The sequence below is a fragment of the Parus major genome, chromosome 6 (genome assembly GCF_001522545.3).
Source record: "Parus major isolate Abel chromosome 6, Parus_major1.1, whole genome shotgun sequence".
Lineage (NCBI taxonomy): Eukaryota > Metazoa > Chordata > Aves > Passeriformes > Paridae > Parus > Parus major.
The window spans coordinates 4,565,443-4,578,973 of record NC_031775.1 but is presented as its reverse complement, the minus strand read 5'-3'; the positions used below and the strand labels follow the sequence as shown (position 1 = coordinate 4,578,973).

Here is a 13,531-nt window from a genome sequence, read left to right as displayed (position 1 = left end):
GGTGTTTAGGAGCCTCAGTAATTCATTTCTTTATTTCAGCCTGCTGAGGTCTGTTGAAAGTCTTTCCATTCTCTTAGCTGGGCAGAAGGGCAACATGTAGTCCTACAAAACAAATTAAATATGGGTAACTACCTTATTGTAATGCGCTTCTGGTTCAGTTATGATTGGATAAGGTGAAAATGAATCATCTGTCTGACAGTGAGCTAAAGCCTAACCCTATCTTGGTTAAAGTTGTAGCAAAAGAAACCTTTGTAGCCTCCATGTTAGCTAATTGATTAGTGTGAAGTAGGTATCTTCTCTAAGTCATGGAGCCAGTCATTGAAAATGTCATCCTATAGCATGCAGGTGCCTAAGTCAGCTAGGATGCATCACCCTTATCTTTCTGCAACAATCAGACAGAACTTCGAATAAACTCTTACTTATTTTAGGTGTTCTCAGATTAATTTTACCCTGAGAGCTTGTACATCTTCTGCTCAAGACTTTTTGATGTTCTGCAGCTCTTCTTCAACTGCTTCAACTGCTCCCAATGGCACCAGGATCACATCCCTGTACAATGCCATCACCTAAACATTGATACCAAGGTACTTCAATGAACTATTTTGTTGATCATTGCATGTTCCTGTAGAATTTCTAAAATAAACTATATAAGGTTAAGAAAGTACAAGAAATTATTTTTCTTTTTCCAGATAAGAGGCCAGAAATATATTCCTCCCAGTATTCCTGATGTCAATCCTATATTGAAATGCCTTCAGATTAAATTAATGTAGACTTTTTAAGTCACCATAAGAGATAAATGCACTCCAAAAAAATTTTATAACAGAAATAGTAACATAAAATCCATCCACATATGAGAACAGTTCCTGAGATCAAACCAGAGAACCTTAACAATGAAATTAAATATTGCATGACTTTAAACTGCAGTTTGATCATCCCCTACATCTTAAAGCTGCCCGTGTCCAAGACAGTGGATGAGTGACTAATATATACCAGTCACATATATTCTTCTGGTTCTGCATGGGAGACCAGGGGCATTGGTTTTGAAGCCAATTCACATGTGGTTCCCACACAGGTACAGAATCAACCCCATCAGAAATATGCTGTTGGACAAGGATCCTCACAGGTGACTGACAACTTCACTAGAAGCCTTTCTCTGGCTGAAAAGACAATGTGGACACACCATGTCTAAAAAAGCATAAGTTTTGCAGCCGTTCCCTAAGTTTAGAAATTTTTGTGGTCTGTCTTTTCTATTCCACTTTCTGTCTTTACAACAGTTGAAGAAATGAGGTTATCTTTAATTCCATTCAAAATCAAAGGTGGTTGAAATTGGCTGCTTGGATCCATTCCAAATAGGGGGACATTTATACACACAGAGAAATAGTCACACAAAAATAACACTGCTGTTTAAATGCAGAGAGGTCTTTTCAGCTTCGTATTACAGGGACATTCCATACAGGAGGGTTTCCTAGAGATTCTACACTGTCACTTCCTTATCATGTCTTTCATCAGGATTCCTTTGTTGGTTACAGAGTCCTGGTTTGACTTCTTGGGCATTTACTGAGGGTGGCATTTGGTGTATAAAATATCCATCTGAGACAGCTGCATCCAAATGGTTCCTAGGCAGTGTGCTGGTGAAGTCAGCAGTTTGTGTCATAGGAGAATCTAAGAGGGCAGTCTATGTTCTGGTTAGGATATTTCCCAACTGATCTTGCACAGGCAAATGGTAAGTCACTAGATCATTTAATGGATTGCCACTTTGAATCTGAAATGGAGAGTAAGTGCACTGAGAATATCACAAATCTAAAGTTAAACTCCTGTCACAGCTACAGCTGGTCTGTAAGCTGAACAGATAAATTTAGCTGTTACAAGTCACCAAATTTGGCCAGCCTGGTTCCTTATAGAATAGAAGTAAACAAGTGCCCCCAGGTGAGCAATGATAGGTTAAATTCAAACTCAAACAGAAGACCCCAGCCAATCCCATTCAACCCTGAATGCAGACATATCATTGGCCAGGGAGCTGGGCGGTACTGAGACCCCGACCAATCAAATGTTCAAGTATGGGAATTTTGAACCCCCTATAAAAGGGGGATGCGCAACAATAAACTTTGGCTGTGTCGCATAACCTTCAATGTGCTCTGTTGTGTGCCTGTCTCCAAAACTGCAACCCCAATGTAATAAACTTCTATAGGAGAAAATAATGTCAGAAAAGCATCTTCCTTTTGATAGACAGAGGTCTTCCACCTATTGCTGTGAGAGCAGATATATGCCCACTTCTGATAACAGTCACCCAGGTAAAGGGGGAAATTCCCCAGTTAGCTCTTGGGATTGGCAGAATATTTTTCTTTTCTGAGGGTAGATCCAGGTTGAGTATTTGCAGATGGTCTCTGTTTTTCCCAAACAATGTAAAATATCTCTGTAGAATACAATACTTGGAAACAATCTCCATCTGAAGCAAGTTTGTAGTTTGCTCTGATTTTTCCAAGTACTGGAATATAGGTATCGAGGGAGAGAAAAATGGCAAAGCAAAGTGCTCTGGAGACCAAGCAACATTAGCTGCCCTCTGTGCAGCTATCTGCACTCAAGTTCCTCCTGCACTGCAGCATTGCTAAAGTAGTAAATAGTGTCTTGCCCTGACCACCACACATCTTGAGGTGACAGCTGTCCCAATAACTGAGGCACAATAGCCCAGTGTAAATTAATTTCTTTGCATTTCACACATTATTTAGATTGTTTTGATCCAGTCTCAGGGAGGATATTCAAAGGAGCATGGATAGGGATTTATGATTCACTGCAAACTCTCACTTTGCCATAAGAAATGTTTCTCATTAATACAAGATTGGTTTGTTTCAATAGTTTTCCCAGTCACACTTGGGGCTATGATCACCTGCAGCTCCTTAGATTTTCCTGCTTTGCCATAAAGCTGTAATTTTTCTGCATTTTTCTAAGTCATGAGCTGGGTTCCAGCTGCATAAATGGGCATTTGTCATATAGATCAGACCAAGAAAGAGTAAGCCAAAACAAGAATTAAGGTAAATATTGTTTCATTAAAATAGCACAGTTAAAAAAAAATGTCTCACTACTATCAATATGTTTATTGATATGTGCAACATAATAACAATTTCTGTTGGAAATTTCTATCAGAGGTTTTAAGCCCCTGGTTCTTAAGGAAAATCCAGCTTGCAAATTATGTCCTGTTTCTTACAGAAATAGATACTGAAAAAACACTGAACACTTCATTCACTCAAGTGCTTAGATTAAAGAAATACATCGACAGGGATAAAAGGATTTAAGTTTTTAGAACTGCCAGATAATTTTTCTATTCTCAGCATTCCTAGTTGCTGTGCATCCACCAAAATTCTCCCTAAATCCAGTCTCTTCCTCTGCCCCTCAGAGTATAATACCACCATGAAATAACTTGTCTCCTTGAAACCTCCAAAAAGCCATAATGCAACAAGGAGTATTTGTCACCCCCAATGCTGGGACCCCAAGGGGGATATAAGGCTGTTCCTGGGGAATAAACTCAGAGTCAGCCTACATTTTTTATACAGGTGATACTTTTTTGTGGAATCAATCACTGCAATGTTGGAAATTGCCCATTCATATGTAGGAGGGACTAAAATATAATTTTCATAGGGTAGAAGTGTCCAAGGGAAGAAGTTTGCTGCAAAAGACCCTGCAGAAACTCCATGGCACTGAAGAAAACCAGCTCAGCTATTATTTTTCCCCTATTCCAGTTCCCTTCAATGTTAAACCATGGGAAGGGGATGAAAGGCTGTCCAAGTGTTCTCCTCAATGTGAGATAGAAAAATTTCTTGCTAATGATAATATTTTTTGCCTAACAAGATGACCCATTTTCACTCATCATTACAAAAAATTGGGGGTTGAGTAGCAAATATGAGTAACTACATTTTACCTGAGGTTGGTTTTTCAGATATTTCTATCATCCTTCTAACCATTTCACAGCCTGTTAAATGAGCTGAGACAACACTTCATGTCACTGTAAGCATTTTAAATTAAAACTATGGTAACAATAAATAGCACCTCATGTTTTTACAGACAATTTCATCTAGAAGAATAAAAATAACTAGTTCTGCCTGGATGCATGCATGATTTGCACAAATGCACATGTTTACTTTCTTATCTAAAAATCAATTTGAGTTTTAGGAGGCTATTTCTAGCACTTGATTCTAACTGTGTGTTTGTACAGTATCATCCAAAAGCAATTAGGATATTTAAAAAAAACCACAACAAACATCAAGTACATTTCTTGCAACAGGTTCTTTAAAAAGCTAATGCAGACCCAGAAGGGAAGTTATTCAAGTCTGTCAGAGGGACACCTGTTCAAGATAATCCCCAAATACATTTTTGCTAATAATGTTTGTGCACTGAGGCTGTTTTAACCAAAAAGTTAAAATCTCTGCTTTCTTTTATTCCATCCCTGTTCAGGAATATTTTCCCCATCCATCAAGAATCTCTGCAACACTAAGTCACCATGTTTACATAGATAAGGCATTGTATTTTGTAAGAGAAAATACCAGCAAAAGCAAGCCACTACCTAACATGAAGACCATTTCTTAATTTATTTCATAGCGCAGATATTCACAATAGATTCTTAATTTTTTAAAAGTACATCTGCTCTCTCATATGGTCCCCTTCGGAAGTGTATTTTCCATCTTTAAAAAACTAGCCCAGGAGAGAGCTTGAAAGATACAAGTGAGCTGTTGCTCCTTATCTGCCCTTTGTGTTGCTTAAAGTCTCTCTCCATAAGTTCAGCTCTCTCACACATTTGTGAGGGACAGGTTCTTTGACACACACGTATTGCTACATCTGCCTGCTACACAGGCAAGTACACACTCTTGCTGAATTGGTTTAAACAACCAGTTGGCAGCAACAGGCACTGAAACACCCAGAACTTCATTGGCAGCTTTCATGCAGACAGTACACACATTACTAATCTGAACAGGTTTTTCTCATTACCACCCTAGTCATGCAATTTTTTAGGCATTCCTTTCAAGTTATCTTGTGACATGACATCACTAGGTTGGTGGAGAACTTCTTTGACAATTTTAGAGGTAATAAGTTTCATACATATTTGGCACCATAACGGTTTATGTACCACCAAGTGTACTCTTTACTGGCAGTCATCTCAATAGCTGGCTAGAAAGTCATCCATGGCAAACAAGCTTCTCCAGACTATGTCTCTGAGGCATCAGATTTTTATAAGGAATAAACAATTCTCTTGTTACTAATGGTTTCACCTCTGGGTATTTCTAAACTAAATTTACTGCTCTAACCAAATAGCCTGAGTTTGGGATAAAATGTTTCAAAAGAGAATGGGCAGTGGACTCTAATTCTGGGTAGCATTGCAGCTTTCATATAAGCCTTGGAAAGAAATTACATGGCAAATTTTCCATGCTGGGAAGGCTCACCTGAATTTAACATAGGCATGAATCAGTATGGAGATGGAACCAAGCCCTATTTGGATGAGATCAGTTTGGGCTCTGCTCCTGCTCCTTGTGGGAAGATCCTTGGCTGCAAGTTATATAAAGTTAGCAGCCATCTGGGGGCAAGAAATTTGAGGAAAAGATAAAAACCACCATGGCACAATACATTTTCTTCCTTTGGTGAACACATGTTCCTTTAGTTCCCATCCTCAGATGGAGCTAGAAGTGTCTGGTCACACAGCCTTCAAGATCTACTGCCTGAGATATAGGTGTATGTGTAAAAACATCTGTTTTCAGGAATCTTTTTACATATTGACTCTTACCTATCTTTCAAATTTAAATGTATCTATGTTTCACTGCACACGTGGCAGTTGCAAGAGCACAGTATTTCCCAAGGACTGGCCTTTATTTCTTCAGTTTTTCCAAGGATACATATCTGTTAAATTATCTAGAGCAGTTTGTTTATTTGTTGGTACCTGCACACATATCTTTAGTTCATTGCACTTTTTAGCTCCTGTGAATAAAAACATGTCATTGACTTCAGAGCCTTCTTTTGAGAAGATCTCCTTTGTGCATAAAACCGTTTGATAGAACCTTTCCGCATGCTCACAGACAGGGCCTTCAAAGTGGTATTAAAGACAGTCCATACCTTGCTCTGAACACTGCAGATTTAGCAATTGCAAAGGGTAGCATTTGTTATAACAAGAGAAATAAAATTGTCCCTCTAAGAACAATAAACTCACCTCAGTTTGCACTACACAAGTGATTGCTTTAACATGGGCCAGTTGGCACAAAATACCAGACATAAATAGAGGCCCATTTCTGCAGCAAGACACTGCCTAACACTTCCATAGTGAGTACCAGTTAGAGAAGAGCAGGCCTGCAACAAGAGACAAACAATGCCTTGCCGTCATGCTCAGGTGAATTTTACCCCATCTAAGAGATTTCTGTCCTTTCCACATGCAACCTGCTGCAGAAGAGGCAAAGGACTCCAAAAGAGCTGTGCAGCTGTATCATTTCTCCTGCCCAGTTTGAGCATTGCTTGGCTGCAATCTGAAAACTGCACCAGCAAAGCTTACCATCAAAGCTAAAACACTGGAGAACACCAGGCTCTTTCATCTCCCTACCATAATAGGAGTGCTCTGTATTTTTCTTCTAAGTTTGTCCCTTTTTTGTAGATTGTGTCTTCTCTTGATGACATAGGAAGCCTGTTTGTTTAAGTGAGCCCTCTCCAGTAACTTTGAAAGCTTCATTCATCCCCGCATTCAGAGTCCTACCCAGCAGAAGGCTTCAGGCTATTCAGTCATTCTGCCAAGACAGCAATAGGTGATTCCCCAGATGTTTATATATAATGCAAATGTGAAAGAGAACTGCTCACATGAATATCAGACAAGAGGAAAGAGTGTGAAGGAATAGAACTGTCCCTAACCATCCAATAAAATCAGTATACTTTCAGATGACATTAAAGATACAAGTCTGTACTGTCTTCTGTGTCCCTGTGTGATATTTGGGATGCAGGTACTCTGAGCAGAAGGGAATTTAATATATGGAATCATTTAATATATGATATCAATGTGAAAAGCTGCAGAGCCAAGTTTTCTCAGGGAATAGAAAAATTACTACACTCAAGCTACAGAAAAGTTTGTAGCATTCTACTAAATTTTGTCAGCATTCTTCTGAATCCAAGCTAAGGTATCCCTGTTGGTTTGAATTTATTACCATTGTATAATAGTAAACAGAGAATAAAATACCTTTTATTGTCCAAACTGACATTTTATTCCCTTCCTCTTGTTTTGTATTGGTTTTCCTCCTTTTGAAAGAACTGCTGTGTACTGCATGCTTCACAGTCTGGGTACTTTTCAGTGTACTTTTCTTTAGTGTTTCTTCTGAGTTACTGTATTATCATATGTAGAAAAGTGCCACAAATGTAGTGATCCTTAAAAATCACATTAAGATTGTTGATACATGACAGCAAAGACCAAGCAGCCCATGCCGGTTGGAACCAGAAGTAACATGGCAAATTCTCAGTGGCATTGAAGTCCCTGGCCATAGGAACTGACATGAATTTAAGACTTTACTAAAGAAAATTAAATAAAATAATTCTAAGTCATATTAGTATGGATACTACATAGGAAATGTAATGGTATTTTCTTCATGATTTAAAAATTCTTATCTGAATACAGAAAACACCTAAAGGACATTTGAAATTTAATTGAAACTTGACATAAAATTGAATTTCAGTTGAAAGAACCACAACACAGTTAGAATGCTTCATTCCAACCAGCATTTGGCAGTTGTTCTGCTAATTGAAACTTCATTTTGCAAAAATCTATCATCATTCATATTGATATTTTAATTTCCAGAAAGACAGTAACAGAAGAACTGTGGGCTTTGTGCAATTGAATCATTGTGGTTGTATGGCCAGATGTTGTGTGGAAACTTCTTAGCTTGTGTTGTTACTTCCTGTTGATCCCAAATCCATTTGAGACTATGTGATAGCATTACCTGGCCAGAATATGGGAACAAGCAATGTTTTCAAATAAACTGAAACTGAAATGGGATGAGCTGTGGATTCTTCTCTTCCATTACTCGGACTTTACTATCAGCCATATTAGAAAGTCCTCCCCCAAAAAATATCTTAGCTGTAATAATAGATTACCATCTGCAATGTATTTTGATCTTAAAGCTACAGAATCCTCATCCATGAGGCAATCTCTAGTAATTTCTGACAAAAATGGAATATCTTTGGGGTAATCTCAGACAATATCTGCCCAACTGCTGCTGTTGCTGGGCATCCTGGTGTAGCACAAGCCACCAAGGGCCACCAGCCTCCAACATGAGCAGGACCAGGCAGGAGGGTGACTTGGAGGAAAAGCACTTGCTTCCTTAGGGTTCCTGGGTGCCCTTTGGAGGAGAACAGCCCCGAAGGTAGCTGGGCTTTCCTCTCCAGATGGAGGCACAGAGCTGAGAGGCAGGAATGTGTTTCCTAGTCCCTGGCTGTCTTGAATTAGGTGTGATGCTCAGGTTATCATGGTGCCTAAGGGTCTGAGCCAGGCTCATGATGAACTGTGCTAGAAGTTCAAGAAAGGGTTTTTAAGAATTGTATCTAAGAAAACAAACCTCTTGTCTCTCATTTGGCACTTGTGTGCTAAACCTTTGGCCCTAGATGACCTCTGAGCTCTGGATAACCTTTAACTTTTTCAATGACCTTTGGCTTTTTGTTACCTTTGACCCCTTGATAATGGTGATACTTCTCCTTTCTTGTGACCTTTGACATCTGTAACAACATTTAGCACCAGGACTTTTTAAACCTTTGACTTCTGCATGACTTTGCCCTGTGACCTCTACATTACATTTCCCTATTGTGGCCTTTGATTCCCAGGTGACCTTCAGATTTGTGATCTTTGACCTTTAGATGGCACTTCACTTCTAGTAGCCACTGAGAGGCCACTTTTTTGCCTCTCAGTGACCGCTGAACTCTTGGAGTCCTGGCACAGATGCCAGGGATGCCGCGGAAAGGGGAAGCCCAGCTCCACTGCCTCCCACAGGCCTTGGAGCTGCTCTCCCACATGCTAGAATATTACAGAGGACTGAATCTGCCACCACACCTTTACGCTGTTCTTTTTATGTCAAGAACATTTAACACCTAAGCACATAGGTGTTAAACACCTAGGCACCAAGTCAGCTAATTAGATATAGGTGGCAATTCTCAGGCTTTTTTTGGCCATTTTGGGCACTTTTTCCAGTTGAGAGATTAGTGTGGTTTATTTTGCACGCAGTTCCTCAAATGTGGAAGGCATGTGATACAAACTTGTAAAAGCAATGTTCCTTACCATGTGGTGCCCATTGCAGAAAGAATGCCATCTCAATAAAATAGCTTGAAATTTTTAAATTATGCTTTGATGGCAGGCTTTGTGCTTTTACTTTCATTGGAGAAAAATGTCTGTATTTTTATAAATTTCAGTGAGGGAAAGGCTTTGCCATAGGGAGAAATCGTTATTTAAGGATATTCTGATATGTTTTTTGTCATTTTTCAGTCTCCTTTTTTGAGTGGGGCATCTTCTTTCAAAAACAAATGACCCCTTTCTCCTGCAGATTTCATCCCATTTCGAAAGAGATCTCGGAAACAGCAACCTAGTAGCTAATCCCACTCCTAATCCTAAACAGGAACTCATGTGCTGCAGGGAGGTTGCTTACATCAAGCCAATTTGTTGCAGCCATATAAAACATTCTCTTCAGAAAGCCATGCTACGTTTGCTTCTTGCTGCTGCCAGTGATGTCCTGACCCTCTCCAGTTGCTATTACTTGTCCTGGAATACCAGACCTGACAGCCCCAGTGCTGTAGACAGACATGCTGCTACGCTGTGGCTGCTCACATGAGGAGCAGGAGTGAAATGGTTTTGTTAAAAGACTCCCATTTATTCTCATGAAATGTTACAACTCAGAGCTTAGACTTTCAACCTCTGAAGAAGAGGCACTGGAAACTCGGTATGTTCTTCTTCCCTTTCAAAATAAGCACAGTAAACAGTCACTTGGCTGGAAGGCAAGTCCCCCCAGCTTTTCCTCTCAAGAGGTGTTAGTTATATTTTCTTTATCCTCCTAACTAATTGAAGTCACTCTTTTGGAAGAAAAATCAAAATGGCTGAAGTTCCAGCCATATCTACCACTGACACTCCCCCCCACAGCTCATCTTCTGTCTTTTGGAAAATATGCCCACAGCTATCTCAGACCTGAGAACTCTCACCATGTATGGACTAAATGGTACAAATCAACCCATACAAGAACCCTTTATTCTCTATTTTCCCATAAGAGCATGCAACAGTATGGGTAGAAAAGAGGAAAGCTCAACATCTTTCTGAAGTCAGCTCCAGCCAGGGGTTTCCTATTGGGACGAAAATGAGTTTGGAGATCCTGCATGAAGGCTGGAAGCTGACTGCAAACCAGGCAGGATAAGCTGCTGCAGGACCAAGTGCACTCTTGCAGCATGGTGCCTCTCTTTATTCTGTGACAACTCATTTAAAAACACAGACTTGGCTTTATGTATGATTTTCAATTTGACATTCAGATTGATGTTCCCCTCAAAAGGAGGAGAAAGCAACAACTAACCAGCACCAGTCGTCAATTCAACACATACATTCATGTTCTCCTTTCTGTTCACTCTCCCTGCAAGCAGAGTGCTATTCAATCAGTATGCTAAAATGCACTACCAAAAGCCTCTTTCCTACTGTGTGGGTATGAGTGCCAGAGGCAGCAAAATGAACATTGTTGTATCTTTGAGTGTGGCAGCAGCCTCAGGGAGACAAAGAGTTACATTATCCCTCCCCAAACCCCTTGTGAAAGGCAGCCCAGGTGTTCTGATTGGGTTTGAGTCCCTGAGGGGTTCTCCCTTGGTGTGTTTCTACTGGTCCCTGACCCTGAACTCCACCCTCAAAGGTGGAAACCCTCGGGGGTTCTGTCCCTCAAAAACCCCTGCTGTGCCTCTGTTCGGGGCTCTCTGTTCTGGACCTGACTTTGTTCCCATGCTGAATAAATGGTTTCATGAACGGGAGCCCGTCTTGTTGGTGTTTGATGCTGGTCCCCAGAATCCTGCTGCTTCCCTGGACGAGATCCTTAATTTGCTGACTGCAACATTTGAGGATTCCTGAATATATCTGCATGAAAAGATAATATGAATCCTCAACTAAGGCTCCACTTCCACATAAGTCACTCAAATACTCCTTTCAAGTTTCTAAGGTCTTTCCTTAGATTTTACTACTCACTTCTTACTTCCTCTCAATAAACAGGAAGATGGGAAGTATTAAATGCAGGTAAGTTTCAGCTGCTCAAGTTATGTACATCTGTGGTTCACACTCAAACACGAAGGAAAACACAGCACTGCCCAGCATACAAATTAACTGAGCTGAATAGGCATACCTATTTCGAGCACAGCTTTACAGAATGAGAGGACTGAGCCAGAGCCAAACTCCCAATCCCATCTGTATGCCGTGGTAACGGATGTGTAGCTGTGTGTTTTTATATAACCATATATAATTCAGGCAAACCTCACCAAAAGTAACTCACTGCAAATTCTAATGTCTCCTATAAACTGGCTAGATTATGCAGTGAAGACCTGTGTGGGGAGTGTGGGTGTGAAGGGGAGAGACAAAAATTTCTGACACCCCTTTTCAAAGCAAACCAGTACACAAACAAGGAAATGAGAGCCTGCAGCCAAAGTGATCATAGTGAATCCAGTTCTATACCACATAAAATGGCTCCCACAAACAAGTCAGCATTGAGAGCCTGAAGGGCAAGTGAAAACAAAACTGACTCACCTATGTTCCTCACTTAGAATAAGAAAAATAAAATATCAGTAGACAAACAAGTACAGTAACACTTGAAAAGAAAACCTGTTTTATAATACTCCCTTTTCTATCTACCTTCAGTAAAGTGGAATCATCAGCTTTAAGGAAGCTTTAACCCATTTTAAGGTCAGATGGGACTCTGTACAACAGACACAGACCACTACCTGAAAAAAGGCTGAATACTATGAATATTCCTCCTTCTTTAGAGCACCAAACAGGTTGGTACATGCTGTTTTCATTTAAGTAACTTTTATCCTTCTGGAAATTATACTGCAAAGTGTTTAAAAAGATCTTGAAAGAGAGATGTATACAAATAAACTGGATAACGCCTCCCCAGCAGCTGGCAGAATTTCACAGTCCTACATTATGGCTGTGTCAGTTTGGGCTTTGTGTAAGTGATAGGGGTAGATTCTACCCACTACAGATTTAAATCAGAGAGGATAAAGCTCAGACATATAATGCCTGTTGCACATTCTCTGCTATAAAATGCACCATTACTCATATATTAAAGGGAGTCTGTTCCTATCCAAATGCTGAGAGAATGATTGAACTGAACATTTGAATGGCTGCATCAGGAATCGAAAACTGAAGACATGAGGAGCTGGATACCAATCCAGCAAAACAAATATTTGGAGTGCAAGTAAACCCTGAGAAATCTTGAAAGAAGAATTGGTGAGGCTAAATGGTTGCCTGATTTCAGATCTAACTGGCCAAAACCATGTAGCTTAGGCTGCAGAACAATGGGATCCTTCAAAGTCATCAACATTTTCTGTTCCATGAGACCATGAGGGCTCTCATTCCTATCAGCTGGACAGGGCAGGTGGGCATCACCTCTTCTAAATGTGGATGAAGCCTCAGGTAGCAATCCCATCATGCCAAGTTCACTGCACTTGTATAGCATTCATCTGCAACTTGGAGCATCAACATCGAATACCTGTGATATGGAGAAGGTAGGAAGGCAATGGGCACAACAGAGAGAGATAATGGACATTAGAGGACAACAGCCAAGAAAGTGGGAACCAAAACATTGTTACATTCTGTCAGTGTTGGCCTACAAAGACATAGTCAAGAGTCCCAAATTTAGAGGCAAACATGGTTCAAAGCTATTCCCTCCTGACCTGCTTTCTGGGTTTTGGTACTGCTTGATGACAAAAGAAGGGCAAATTACCACATTTAGGCAAGGTAATAAAGGACAACTATCTCATGCAAAATGTTGCAGCCTGGATGGTAGCCCACGCACTTCAGAGATTAGTTGAAGCTCTGAAAAGCTATTTGAGCAACTTCCTTTGATATACCATCTGGTGAATAATTTACTGGAAATGTCTTAATCACATCAAAGGTATATATCAATATGCTCCGATTTTCTCAGTGTTTAAGACTCTGCCTGTATATTGAACTTGAGGAACAGGCATATTAGTACAGAATTAAACTTTACTGCAGCACTCCCACAGTAATTGAAAAAAAATAAATAAATCTGCAGCATATTACCAGTATGGCCTCAAGGACTAGGTTTAGGAAGAGCAGTATTTCACTATTAACTCAAAAAGACTGCTACTCTACAATCAGCCTTGCTCATGTTTCCAAAAATGTATAAAATAGACATATACCTATGGCATAAAAAAAGTTCAGAAGCACATCTCCCTATTCAGAGGATGTATTGGCAGGGTTCTCTTACATCAATCACATGGGTTTAGACCCCAAGTAGATTTAGGCTAGATATAAGAAAGAAATTCTGCGCAATGAAAGCGG

General features: G+C 40.0%; 1 protein-coding gene across 1 annotated transcript in view; it reads right to left on the bottom strand.

Moving 5' to 3' along the window:
* Positions 1 to 13,531, bottom strand: part of RTKN2 (rhotekin 2) — a 51,536-nt gene that overhangs the window by 36,879 nt on the left and 1,126 nt on the right. The gene's annotated exons all lie outside the window — the stretch shown is intronic.